At 36.5% G+C, this 14,794-nt stretch overlaps 1 protein-coding gene and 1 long non-coding RNA gene across 2 annotated transcripts in view; one reads left to right on the forward strand and one right to left on the reverse strand.

The window, feature by feature from the left end:
- The window catches only part of LOC145941778 (uncharacterized), a 186,510-nt gene that overhangs the window by 113,620 nt on the left and 58,096 nt on the right, over positions 1-14,794 (reverse strand). The gene's annotated exons all lie outside the window — the stretch shown is intronic.
- Positions 1-14,794, forward strand: part of LOC145941782 (uncharacterized) — a 216,563-nt gene that overhangs the window by 106,925 nt on the left and 94,844 nt on the right. The window lies entirely within an intron of this gene.

The following is a 14,794-nucleotide window of genomic DNA, read 5'->3' on the forward strand; positions in this document are numbered from 1 at the left end:
TCGTACATCAGCCCGGGGAATCTTCATCTTGATCGAGCCGCAGTGACGTTTGATAGTTCTGATTCCCGCTGTCGGCTAATCTTTTTCACCCGAACGCGCAGTTACATACCTTATCTTTATCAAAATGTAATTCGGACTCTTTTCGTACTCATTGTCAGATGAATGGCCCCAATGTATCATCATGGTTATTACAATCGAAATTACAGTGTAAATAAATATGGCATATTCTAGTAACGTTAGTTTTAATGCCGTCTTATATTTGGAACAAAATTCGGGATAATACGTCATATTTTGCAATTTTTAAACATTTAATACCATTAATAAAGTTAAACCTTAAATAAAAACTTTAAGAAGCTAAGGCTTGAATTTATATGCACAACAATTTAATATTTTCTTTTTTTAATCGTGCAATTTTGCCAGGATTGATTATAAAAAATAATGAATCTTTATCTGCCAGAAAATTTAGTTTCCGTAGCATAATTCTAGATAAAATTGGTTCTTTGTCTATCGAGAGATTTCTATTATTAGTGAGATAACGATAGAACTGAGATATCGAGATATCGAGAGAGAGCCGGTTGCCGGAGTCATTGCGTAATTTTCCATCTATGAAGTGTATGATAAACTTGGAGGTCGCATTTTAATAGAATTTGCATAGATTAAACGGGTAAATTTGAGTTTAGCCTAGACTAATACTGGATAAATATCGTCGCCCTTTTCTCCGGATCGCCGCGCAAACTTTGCGGCTAATCCCGCTAAACAATTATGGTCTGCTCTTGTCAATCGGTCCAGTACCCATCTTTCCGTGCGACGTCACGCTGAGATTTGACGTGGGATGAGGCACCTGCATTGTCATGCTGAGCTCCAGTCGTTCTGTTACTGCTGTTCTGTTAGTGCTGGCTTTTATCTGCACAAGCTACAATAATCCATCGCCTTCCAAAGCATCATTTCTTTTATTGTGTATATTAAAACTCTTCCACTCTTTTGTCGTTTATTTATGATTAATTCTTAGATTTTAGCAATTTTTATTTATTAAATATTCATGTGTATTATCCAAAATTGAGCTGCGATAAAACAATTGTAATGATAATAAAATAACTTTACGTCATAACAAAAATATCATAATAGATAAACATTGAATATCATAATAGACAATACATGAAAGAGATGAAAAGAGATTAAGAAGCTAATTTAGAAACAATGATGTTTAACGAAAGTGTCAAAGAAAACTTAGAAAAATCTCAATTTGTGTCAGTTTATAAAGAAATATTTATTTTTCGAGATACGCAGGAAACTTGACTTCTGTCAACTGCTTAAGATTATATTTGAGGAGTGTCCAACAGTAGTTCAGCTTACCTAGATGTCTCGTCTTAAACAGCGTTTTCGGATATTGGCCTGTCCATCAAAGAACGAGTCACAACAATCCAGCGGGAGTCTACTGACGAGCAGACAGCTGTCTATTGAGAGAATCGCGTGGGATTTCTAGAAGGATTCCGTCTTTATAAAACGATACCGTACTCTATTGAAACAGTCACTTCCTGCGAGGAAAACATGAATTTTGAAACCGCGTAAAATAAAAAAAGGAAGGAGACAAGAGTTGGGATCGAAATTTTCGATACCCTCCTCGAGGGGAAAGAAATATTTTACGTGTCTCTTCTTTTATTAAAATCATTCCATTTAATCTTCACTGTCATATTTACGAATAAGTCGCTTCTTCAGTTAAAACTTGAGGATAAAGCCGTGATTTTATTGAAAAAAATCATATTTAATTTTGATAAAATTCTTAATTGTATATCGACGAAGCGAAATATCAGAAGAAATTGTGTTTTCTTTAAATATTTCTTTTTCGCGTTGTTAATAGAATATCTGTGATTTAGTAAATATAGTGTAGGAGAAAATCAATATGTGTCAACGTACGAGATTCGATGTTTTAATGTAACGATCCGGTTCTGTAATATCGAATTATATCGACCATAGTATGTGCACAACTTTCCTTCAGAATCCGCTATCCAATCGATCTTCCGGCCAGAATTTTCCATAATTCTGCTCATTTTCGAAATGGCGCCTGGCTTTTTGTATGCCGCTCGCACGAAATCGTACCAGGGACATGGGAAACTCTGCACAATAGAGTCATCAATCATTCCGTATGAGAGTTACTCGATTGCTACTCTAACTGTGCGCAGTCTTGCCGAGTCGGGCATGAATGTGAACGTAATCGAATACATTTACAAATAATATCAAAAGTACTATTGATAAGAAAAAAATAGCACGATAGAAAAATATAATTATCGCACTAATTATCAATAATCTGAATAATAAGTCCCATTGGAAACCACTGTAGAGAGAACTACATATAAATAATAATTGTAAAACTTTTACAATTATTATTTATATGTAGTTCTCTTATGATACTTTTGATATGATATTTATTATTTATCTTATATAATGCTTTTTTAATTAAAATATTTTAATATAAATTATTCGTGTACAGTTGAATGAAAGGAAATATTTTATGAGTGGCTCATTTAATCTGAAATATATCCGACTCATATTTTAATTTTTAAAACCATGAATAGGGAAAATGTTGAGACAAAGAGGAGATGTTGGCAGCTCTGTGTCGGGAAAGTTTCTCGGGGAAGAAATTCAGCGAGCACAGAATGACTCTGCAGTGCTCGATATGCCATTTCATTCGAACCTGACTCACAGTTAGTCTATTCTACGTGTTGATCGTATCGTCGTAAATATTGAATAAATGTAATTAGGCGCTGGTGTTAGAAGGGCGCGTGCACGCGGTAGCATTATTCACTCGAGTGATCCTGATGAGTATGTAACTTCTGCGTCTACGCGATAGTTTACACGAGCGCTAAATTAAGCCTATTATCAAAGCTTATAAGCTTCTTTCAGCTCTTGTTTAATTCGACGAAAATGACAAGAACAAAATTAAATGAGCACATATTTATATACTTATGTGCTTATTTTCAAAAATTATAATAAAAATGACATGTAATAATTTATCGTTTTATTATTTCTTACAAATATTTAGAGCTTGTATAAGCAGCTGGCTCTAGTGGGTTGATAAATTTACTGACGATATCAGTTTAAAGTTTGAAATATCTATATAAGACGTTATCGAGAATACTTGTATGTATTCTTATAAAATAATAACACACAGATATACATCTGTGTGTTATATTTTCTATAATAGAAACTTAAGTTGTACGCTTTATCGTATTTATAATGATGTGAAATCGCTGTATGTGAGTCGTGTAGGGTTGATGTTTGAGGGATTACATTTCGTGCCCTTCTACAATGAGAAGGTACGGCTTGGATCTGCCCTATGGACGCACGAATATCATAGCCGCATGAAGGAGAACGTGCATCCGCGGTAATAAAGTTAGCACGGTAATTATGACAGGCTCGTTACCAGCACGTCGCTACGGGATATGAAGTGTTAATGAATGGACGCGTCGAACCAAGGGGTGGCTGGTACGATCGTGTATTTCTGTTTCGTTCGTAAATAAGCTTCGGGTATACATATACCCTGACGTGTCAACTTGCTATCTCTTTTACCTGAAAATCTATCCAGAAAAGGATATATTTTTTCGTTGTTTTCTGTTATTGCTAATAATTGTATTATTAATATAAGTCTTGGACGTAATTGTTGAATATTTTTTTTTTCATTAAAAATCTTATAGAGTTAAAAAATTAAAATATATATATAGAGAGATAATTTAAACACATAATAATACGATTACATAGTATAAAATAACGACGACGTTTATAATGCCATTTTTTATATTTTTGTTAAAACAAAAATTATAAATGCATTCGTGAAAGATATTAGCTACGTCACAGTGGCGTTGCGCATCTTTTTGGCGAAGAATTTTTTAATTTTATTTAAACTGGCCACACACACACAGTGTATGTATAGACAGGCTAAGCTTTCTTAATTCTTATCATCGATAACGCCGAGTGAGATTCGAATTATTTACCGAAGATAAGATTATCACAATTTGAGATTTACCAATCTTTCCGCATTCCTCGTATGTTTTGTGTAGAATGAAAGATTACATCTCACTGATTTTTGCAGTATAATTATCGATTTCAGGAAATTTTTTGATTCGAACAAATATACAAAGGTTCTTTGTAAAATGCGAAGTTTTCACATGTCATGTTTCAGTTATCGAATGATTATAATTTTTTTTGTTTCTTTTTTTTGATACGATATTGTTCTAGATAATGGTTTGCACAAGCAACATCAAAATAATAATTCAATATATTCTTATGGGGATGGATTACAAATTTTGCAAAAACTGACAATTTCTCGATATTATTCTTGTTTTTCATTAAATGTTTAACATATTAATAAACGTTTGTTTCTATTTATTGTTTCTATTTATTCAATTTCGTAACATTTGATAATTTTTTATTTTTTATATTATTTATAATAGAGAAACGCGATCTTATATCATTATTTATAAAAAAAAGATTCGCTCTAGTATTTTTAATTATTTTTTTAGGACCTTTATTATCGATAAGCAAATGAAACAGTTGTTTGCTCCATTTGTACTCCATATAATTCATAATTATAGGCGTCGAAGCAGATAGAGGAAAAGAATAAAGGATATTCATATATATATATTCTTTATTCTCTTCCGTTATTTTTAGCAATGAAGAAGTGGCAAGGAGGGATAGACTTAATTTCCGCGCCATTACGCCCGTTCGTGGTGTTGGTCCCGAATTAATTGAATGCAGCGTGTGTTGACAGGTAGGCATATTGGCAGGCGGACACGAGGACCGCGGAAAGAACGACGAAGACGACGGGACTGACCGTTCGAGGTTTCGTTTGTATCAGATGCGGTCGCGATATCGGGTTCTCGTCCACACACAGTTTCACTCCGTGAGATCGTGTACCTGTCATTTTCGGTGACCGTGTCATTCAGCCCCCTTCGTCTCCGCTCTGCCTCGGATCCCTTTCTCCTAACTAGCGACGCTGTCAGCCCGGGAACGGCCGATACGGAATTCGTTTTTGGCCGCAAAGACCACGAGATAAGAACAGATACCTGCACTTAAGCCATTTAGACTTACTGCAACGGAGATTGACCCATCATATCTATTATACATATCCTTTGCTCGATAATTAACAATGACATGTAACAATCGCATTAGAAGAAGGTATAGGAATATAAATAACTTGAGAACTCTTTGATATATAAAATTAATGGAGGAAATAAGTTCGAGATCTGTATAGTACATACATACATATATATTCATATCTGTTTGTTAATATTTTCGTGGCAAAAAAAAAAAAAAAAAATGTAACTTTGCTTTGAACGCAACAAAGTCGTTATACAGTGATTCGAGACGATGCACGATATTCGATAAAACAAGAATCGATCTGATTTTGCCGTCAATGTCAAGAATGACGTTTGTTTTGTCATTTATAAGCAGCGAGTTCATCGCACGATAATATTCCAAAGACAAATATCCTACGTAGTAGTCTACGCGGATGTGATTATCTGCAGTGATTAATACTTGTTTACTTTCATTGTTTTTGGGTGCAATAATAATACGATAGGCGAGTAACAATTAAAACATCGGCGAACAATAGCGAGTAAACAAAGTAACAAGAATTGTAGAGTCAGCGAATCGAGAAGATATCGCATCGACCCGCCGTGTTATTCAGCAATTTGGCTTCGGTCCCATTTCAAGATCCTTATCAACGCTGTTAATTAATTCTTTCCAGAGACACAGAGAAGGAAAAGAACGCGCATCTTTTCCTTCGTAGATAGTGATCCGGGGGGAAAAGGGGGACTTGAGAGGAGCTGTCAGTTCGTAATAATTGACAGTAACTGACAGTAACTGACGTAATCGCGATACGGTCCGTTGCAGCGAGACCAAGAGTATTTTAGAGTTTTGCGCATGTAATTTCCTTATTCGAGATATTTATCCAAGTTACATGTTTCTTTCGCATCAACAAAGTTTCGCCAGTTTACGCGCAAAAGTGGCAAAATATATTTCAACGGCAAAATATTTCCAGACCGTCGAGAATTCTAATTATGCGCGGTCCGATCGAGCTAGTATGCCTATAGATGTTGTATATTTTCGAGGATACATATATTCGAATCCTTCGGGCGCGTCAGCCCAGGTACGCGGAAAGTCCCGGGGGAGATTCAACGGAAGGTACCTACACGATCCTACACTTTGTGAGACCTCTCGTCATGTCCCCGAGGATTCGTATTCCTAGTCACGCGTTTAATCTTCCGAAAACATGCATCCGACTCGTCGCGTCCCTCGAAGCCGGACCGATGACCTTCGTGAAAGTATAAGTCTCGGAAATATGTCTGGAAATTCGCGCCTATAAGCTCGTTCACGCATGAAATAGATACGTGTACAGATCATGTTCGTAATTATTGTAATTGATAGAAAAAATGAAGAAAATAATTGACCCTGAAAATGCTTGATTAATTCATATAATATTTGAGTGTTTTTTGGGAATGTCCGTATAATCTCTCAATAATCGATTAATATGCAATCTCGCACATGATTCCGACTAGAGAGCTTCGTAGAAGGATATCTCTGATACATCTTCGAGCAAGTTGACTCGACCCTCGAGCGGATGTTTCGCGTCGGGTTGGCCAAGGTGAACATAGATCGTCAATGAGAATTTCTCGAGTTTAGCCTACGGAGATGTCTGGTCCTTTAGGCTTCGGAATCAGAGCTGTATCCTTAGGGACAGATACGTCAACGTGGACAACGCGAATGGATGCTATAGTTGGTTAGGTTGGGATCGTGCTACGCGATTTTATTCGGACTAACACGACCTCCCCGTCGAATTTCGGTTGTTCTGTGTATCTTTGAAAACGTTAGCTCATACGTTTCAAGCATAGCGTTTTTATTTTTGTAATTTTATACGTTTATATCTTGGCGCTCGATTTATTTATTTAGAAAATCGTTATGAGTTCATAGAAATTTATCTACTTGAATTTATCACTATTAAATTTCAGAAAAAGTATTTCGCTTTTTATGATATCTATTATATTATATGCAAATTTGCATCAAGTAAGTAGGAGAATGCATCATTTACTGCAGGCTTATTCGATCTGCGTTAAACATTTTTTAAATATAATTCTAATAATTTTGACAAAAGACTACTTAATAAACTCAGAATTAAATATCTCAATTTTTTTCTTTTTCAAGATCATTAATCTTGACGCGAGATTTTATTCACGTTCATCTGTGCTGTTCTCCTTTCGATGATCCTGACCTTCTAAATTCCGCATTTCTTCTCGTTTCTCGATTCTCGCGTTTGTTTCTCTCTTAGACGGGAAAGTATCGCGAGAGTCGCATATTCCGCCGTTGTGGGATGGGAAAGGAGGAAGAGTGGTGCTCGATCCATCAAAACTGCATGTCAGTAGCCATTAGCACGCTCCCACCGGCGTACAGAGCACAGAGTGCCCCGGCTTCGTGTGTCTAAAGCTCTCGCGCGTATATATAGCGGTACTCTCGATGCGTACTTTCCACTTGTTTGAGCTTGTCTCCCTTTTCCGTTCCTTCGGAATTACTTTCTCAAGTTTTCTCGGGCAATCATCACTTTTTCATACTGATAAAATTATTAAGAGCACTTAGCAACACAACGATTATTTCGACCGCCGCAAAATATTAAATAAAATAATGTAAAAATTGAAATATAAATAAGAGAGAATCCGTACATACATAATAATAAAAATAGTCGCTAAAATATCCTAGGCGAATCTTGAATGAAACTGTTATGAACGATAATTTTTTTTTTATAAAAATCTTAGAATTTAATATTGAAATGACCCTTTATTATAATTGAGCATTCAACTAACGGGGATATTAATTTGTTGACGGTTGGAGTCAGCCTTAACGTTATCCGGCTCTAAGGACGACGCTAACCGACGGACGCGGAATATAATTTTCGATGGATTTCTTGAAATCGTAGCCGCATTTCCAGCAGCGAGCAATAGCTGCAGCGATCGCACCGACGGCGACGGCGGCAACGGCAACTGCAGCTTTAACAGGCGACGACCATCCATCACGGAAGTGTCAGCCTCCCTCTTCGCCCAGAAACAACTAGCTATGACATTCTTCTCATTGGTTGCCACTGCCTCTATTCGCCTTTTACGAATTCGCGTATTCGCGTATATCCGTTATATATTTCTCAGGGACGATATTCACTCCTTTTCATCGAATCTTTTATTCTTTGCCCCCATTCAGAGAGCAGAGGATATCCGTTAATCGATAATATTCTGCACACATTGTTGATATTTTACCTCTCTACTCGAAGATATATATTTATTTGAATAAATAAATAAGAGAGATAAAATAAAAACATCTATCAAGTGCTAGAAGCTTGATACAAGAAAATTTTGTTAATGGAGTAAATAAGAAAAAGTGAAGAAGAAAAAGAACTGTCAAAGAACTGTCATTGAAAAAAAAAAAAATATATATATATAGATATTCCTTCTATTTCTATGATCAATAAGAATGATTAAATTCAAGTTTTGGGCAACTATGAATTTCCGAGATGAGAGGAATTATAAAAGCGATAAAGTGCTTAGAAATGATAACTGAAAAATTCAGGAGATCATCAATTTGCTAAACGTTAAACGAGGGGCGTGTAATCACGAAACAATACGAAACGTCACTTGTAGCTGACACATTAGCCCAGTTTCCGGCAGGTACTGCTAAGGGCAGTAACGTTTTAATTAAAACGACGTCGTCGTCGGTAAATACGGCAACACTCGGGAGGATCAATCATGTTGCTTATGCGTGTCCGCTGATCGTTACGTGATAAAATGCGTATCTTGTTGTACGTGTTGTGTAGGGTAGGCCGCCTTCAATGAGACGTCTTAATCGGCGTGGTTAAGACCGCAAGAAAGAAAAAAAAAAGATTTTCGTTCGAGTTTTATTCGGTCGTACCATCGCGATCTCCCCGAATAGAAATTCTTTGTGTTACAAACGGGCCGCGACCCCGAAGACAAGCAATGAAGCCGAATCCGCGGTCTGAATAGATGAAGGATTTAGGCGTAAGTGTTCGGCGAGGTCCGTTGACGACAGACGGCAGTTGTGAAGTTTTTCGGGGAACGTGGTTCCGCATAGGGCAACGTACAGTTCTATTTGTTGGATGATTGTACTGCTGCGAAATCAAGTCTGACGAAGATCGATCGGACAGCATTTCAGGCGTCAACACCGGATCGCTGATTCCCCTCCCGACTAGCCCGACTAAGGTCGTATCCGCTGCCACTTTCTCGCAGATGCTGCCAATCCCAAGTGAAGTTTCTATTAAGAAATCCCATTTCGCTAAAACCATCGAAAATTGTATATTAAATAACAAGAAGAAGAAATTTTACTAAAGTTGTTGGAAAGGAAGAAATTATTTTGATATGTTTTCTGTAATATAATTTACACAAATATTTAATTGCATATATGTAATTTATGTATATATAATTTACATTATATACATATTTATTTATACTAGAATTTATATTATATATTAATATAAATTCTAGATGTGCACTTTGCAAGTTTGATAACAAATATTTATGTGCATATAATGTAAGTATTGCATATACAATGTTATTAAATACAATACAATAAGTATCGGTACGCAATCATTTACACAATAGTTTTTTTTTTTAAATTAAATTTTGCATGTATCAAAGAAATACACTAATATAGAAATATCAATACTTGAAACAATATAAAAGTTTATTTATACAATGTTTGCAAGAAAAATAAATGTATAGTAATACGTTGATTATTTAGATAAACTGAGAACAATAATATACTTGTTATTAAATATATGGCAGAAAATTTCTAAATAAAGTATTAAACAAAATGATAAGAACAATATATGAAATATAATAACAATATGCCTTTATTATAAAAATAATAATAAGTTTATTAAAAATTAAGAATTTATATGTTTGGATAATTAATTGGATAATTAATTCGGTTAATTAGATAATTATCTAAATAATTGATGCTTTAGTTTATTTTAGTTTATACATATGTTTTCAAATGCAATCTCATACATAAAGCAAAGTTTTTGGTAAGATAACAATATTCACATCCGATTGATGATTGTATTATACTTCACTATTTGTTGTTGTTAAGTAGAAAATGTAATTTATTTATTGTCGACAATAATTTCTAAATTATTTACAGTAGTTAAATAAAAACCATAAATTATCAATATATGATAGCACATTAAGGAAACAACATCGAATGGTATCGTACTGATAGAGATGACATATAGAAAGTTGCGTTCTCTTACCATAAAAGTCCATAAATGTTTTTAACAATGTAATAATCTTTAATATTTAATATTAATCTGTGAATAATATTTACGAAAAAATTATTTCTATAATTATATATATTTCAGAAAAATTTTAGATGTATATAACATATTTATTGCATTTGATCAGTAGTAGTAAAACAGGTGTCGTTTTTGTCTGCATCCGATAAATATATACTTATATATGAATAATAAGGAAGTATGCTTAATAAGGAAATCTACAAACGATAATGTAGAGAATCGATTTTCGAATAATTCCCGCCGCAGGAGAATATTCGATGAATCGTCCAACGCGCGATATTATGGGAAAGAAAATTTGTTTCCGTCGTGTCGTATAGATGTCATAAACCTGGCTGAGTTTCTCGTGACATCGCATGAAACAGCTGTTGTATTTCCGAGGGTGGTGTCTACTGTCAGATGCTCCGCCTATAAATCAAACCTATGGATAGGAGGGATACAAGCCGACGCCATGTTAACATACATAAACAAACCCTGCGCATTGTAACTGATAAACGGCGGAAGCAACATGTAACAAACGATTTCATCTCAGCTTTAGCTATAGCTTTTTGCACTTTTTTCAACCTGTTTTTCACATATATTCTTTAAACAAATTAATATAAATAATATTCTATTTATTATGTAATTTTATAAAAAGTTACACAGGATGTAACTTATTAAAAGTACGAATTATAATTATTTTATTAACGTAATTTTAATTAAAAGAAGTTTGATCTACAAACTATATTCTATTCTATTTTTTATTCAAATATTTTCTCAGATATTATTTGGATACGTGTCATTTTTTGATATCTTTGTACTCTTTGTTTATTAATTTCTGTTAGATGGATGAACATCATCACACTGTTTGATTAAATCATATTGTCACTATTAATTTATAAATAATAATAAATGTATATATAATAGTAAAAGATGAAAGAAAAGAGATAGAGAATCATCTTGATTTTGTAATTGTTTTGCAAGCAACGGGCAAAGATCACGAATCCGCTAATGGTGGAAGGCGCAGGCCTCGGAGATCCTGAGACTAATCAGACTAAGCATTAATCTTTCGAGTGGATCCTCGACCCAATTCTCGTAAGGTCAAGTCGCAATGGAGACGTTGATTGGATTCCACGTCAAACCAGAAGTAAACACCTTTCCTATCATTACGCTCGTCTTTTATCTCTTTTCTTTTTTTTTTCTTTCTTCCATCTCGCGGCGTATATATTGCGAAATTAAATTTTATTTAATTATCTCGCATTTATCGATCAAGCTAATGATTATGACGCGACGTGACAGCCTGACACAAATCACTATTTATATTTGCTTATTAATAATTCATAGAAACGTTCGTCGATATATTCTAATGGCTCATTCGTTTAACCCCTCTTTTAACACCCGACGATACTCGCGCGAAAAGTGTTTTGCAAAGAAGATCTGAAAGATCTCGTACGACCTTGCTGTTGTGTGATTAAAAATTAACGAATTACTGATTCATCTCCTCTCCTCGCGCGCGCGGTTTTAGAAGCGAGAAGATATTACTAGGTAATTGTAAACCGCACAGCTTCCAGAGCTACTATGGACCGTTTATCATCGTCTCTATAGCTACCGGGGTCGTTGAGTGAGGAGATTTGGGGGTTCACCGTGCTAAGAGTTGAAACCTCAGCATGACTGGTGGCCTCGGTAGCCGATAGACGTGTCATTTATGCGTCTACGAATCAATAGCCGCTTCACTTTACACCCACCTTACATCATTAGTCATTTTATAGGGCCGTTCTGCTCCGTTACACGCGTACGCAGCATTTGCTCCCGCGACTGATTTGTCGTCTCATCCCGACATACATAAGTCTATATCGGCCGAAAAAGGACTAGTAAGCTCGCCGATTACGATTAATCTAATTATCAAAATATATTTCTGTTACTACTGGTAGATCTTTCGAGATATATGTATTGCTTTATTGATCGATCGCGAGACTCATCGTTATTAAAATTCAGGCATCGCATTAATATTATACCAGATGCAATTAATTAATTGGAGTGTGCCGTATTTAGGTGTGTATATAATGTGACTATTATAACAATTCGAATATTGTGTGTAGCGTGACGGAAGTCAACTTATCATTCCGATAATAACATATGTTCATAGTGCTTTTTTCAAAACGTTCTAGATGATGATATCGATTGCTTCGTGCAGTTTTCTAGAATTCGATCGAGTAGTTTAAACCTAAAACTCTACTTCTCTCAAAATAAATTTAAACTATTACGAAATATTACGAAATTATACATAATTTTAATCTCATTGTCAGTTTAATAGGGAAAATTGTAACGTTATTTATTGAATCTAAATAATTATTTTGAAATATCGGGATGGTTAATGAGAAATTTATTTATATTATAAATTATTTAATTAAGAAGATATTTCTGTGCCTTATGTTTCGCTAAATGCAGAATTATAGTTACACTAGATGATGTAATAACGGAAAATACTGGGAACTACAGTTATAAGGTCGTATACGAGAAGTTTTAAATGTGACTTATTCAGCAACTTTTACTAACGTTTACTACTTACGTTTATTAATTTCCTCCGCTGTAGGCCTCATTACTCTTCAAGATACGGCGCATACACCTACCTACGATTGTAATGTGGTAGAAGACCTTCGCATATTCCCAGTCGTATCGCAAAACTTCTATTGCCAACAAATGAATAATGTTTTAGACGTGACGACTCTCTTCAACAATTCTCTTCGCGAGAATTTCCATTTTCATCTCTCCGAGTTGGTGGGCCAAACGCATTCTCTGATGTCCAGTCTCGAAGCTAAAATTGAAAGCCGATCGCGTGTCGACTCTTCGATGCCTTCGGAGGCGGAAGAATCGGTCGGAAGTGAGTTTCGCAGTTTCGTCATTTGCCGGTAACGGGAGCACGGGATATGTAAGGATTCTATTTGTAGCAGGCGAACGCGAGTTAACCGGACGAGATGATCGTGTCCCTCTTCCTCTCTCTCGATCTATTTTTCTCTCTCTCTTCGCGTGGTTAAAACTCAACGCCATATATACAGTGAAGAGCCGAAGCTCCCGCTTCCTTCATCTATCATGCGAACCATGACAAACCGAGTCTCAAAAGCAGCCGCCAGCGTAGCAGCACTTTCTTACCTTCTTCACTTAGTCACCGGGCGCTCAGGTGAATCTCTACCTGCCTGATATACAGGCAGACCCCCCTTCTCTTCCTCCTCCTTCCTTCCCCCTTCTCATTCCCTATCTACATTTATTAACATTTAAGCGTTAACGACATTTCTCTCTCGCGCGCGCGCGCGCGCGAGTCCCAGAAGAAAAAGAAGCAAGAACCGGCTACTCGTATCTTGCTTGCCTTCTACCTCCTTTCGATTCGGACTTGAGGTTCTTTGTTTCAAAAAATACCGGCCGCGAAATCGATTAAATGAAACAATCACGGTAATTCCAGAAATCTTGGTGCGCGTGTACGACACGTTAATTAATCTTCTCTCGTGGCGGCCGTGGAATATATTCTCTCTCTCCCTCTCTCTGTCTGCGACGTAAAGTATCCTGGCGAGGCACAATGTTATGAAAATTAACGATTCTAAACGAATTAAACGGAATGAAAGATGCGAGTTACGACTGTATTGTATGGTGACGCGTGTTGCGTGTTGCGGATCACGGTGAAAATCGTATAGTAGAGATTCATGCATTTTCTACCCCCGCAGCAGATATCGGATGGAAGGCAAAGTGGCGTGAATGAGTTGTCCCTTGACGATCGTAAGATTTATGGTCGCGACGGTTGGGCGGAAAAGGGCAAACGTTCGGTACGACTCCGGGAACTGGTAACCCTTGACCCAGACTCCGGAGTCCACCCTCTGTCTGGTATGACCACGATAGTATTGCATGATTGACGATAAGGATATACACGTTGTAAAACGTTCGGACTCGTTTACTTCATTGAGACCTTATTCGTTCGATGGTTTGCTCAGATCAGGTGTGACTGTCGAATCGCCAAGTATCTCGTCGCGTGCTCCTGAAAAGAAAAATAAAGAAACGGAAGCGTAGCGCTATATATAAGGGCGATTGCGCTACATAAGAGAGGAGGTTAAAGCGCAATTTTCTAGTCCTTGGACGTTTTTCTCTTCTTTTTCTCCTTTTCTCTCTCCCGCCCGTAAGGCCTTCGGTCTTTGTCGGAGAAAAAGTTAATAGCTTGGAGAAATTAGCCGATGTGGGGAGGATCGTTGATCGGGGATCGTGTTTCGGGAGGGTGTTCTGCACAGATGCAACGATAGCAACAGTTCGGCCGGCTCGAACCGGAGGTCACATATGAGCTCGGAGCTCATGGCATCGTATGGGCTTGACTCACACGCATCACGCGTAGTCATCCATCATTGTCAGTCTCTTCACTGACACACAGCCGTCCGTCCTACCGACGCACTCCGGGGCTCTCTCGATTTGAGTTTCTTTCGTCAAAGTTGTGATTTT

Source organism: Prenolepis imparis, unplaced genomic scaffold (assembly GCF_030444845.1).
Source record: "Prenolepis imparis isolate NDT839.2.m4 unplaced genomic scaffold, iyPreImpa1.0 SCAF_10, whole genome shotgun sequence".
NCBI lineage: Eukaryota > Metazoa > Arthropoda > Insecta > Hymenoptera > Formicidae > Prenolepis > Prenolepis imparis.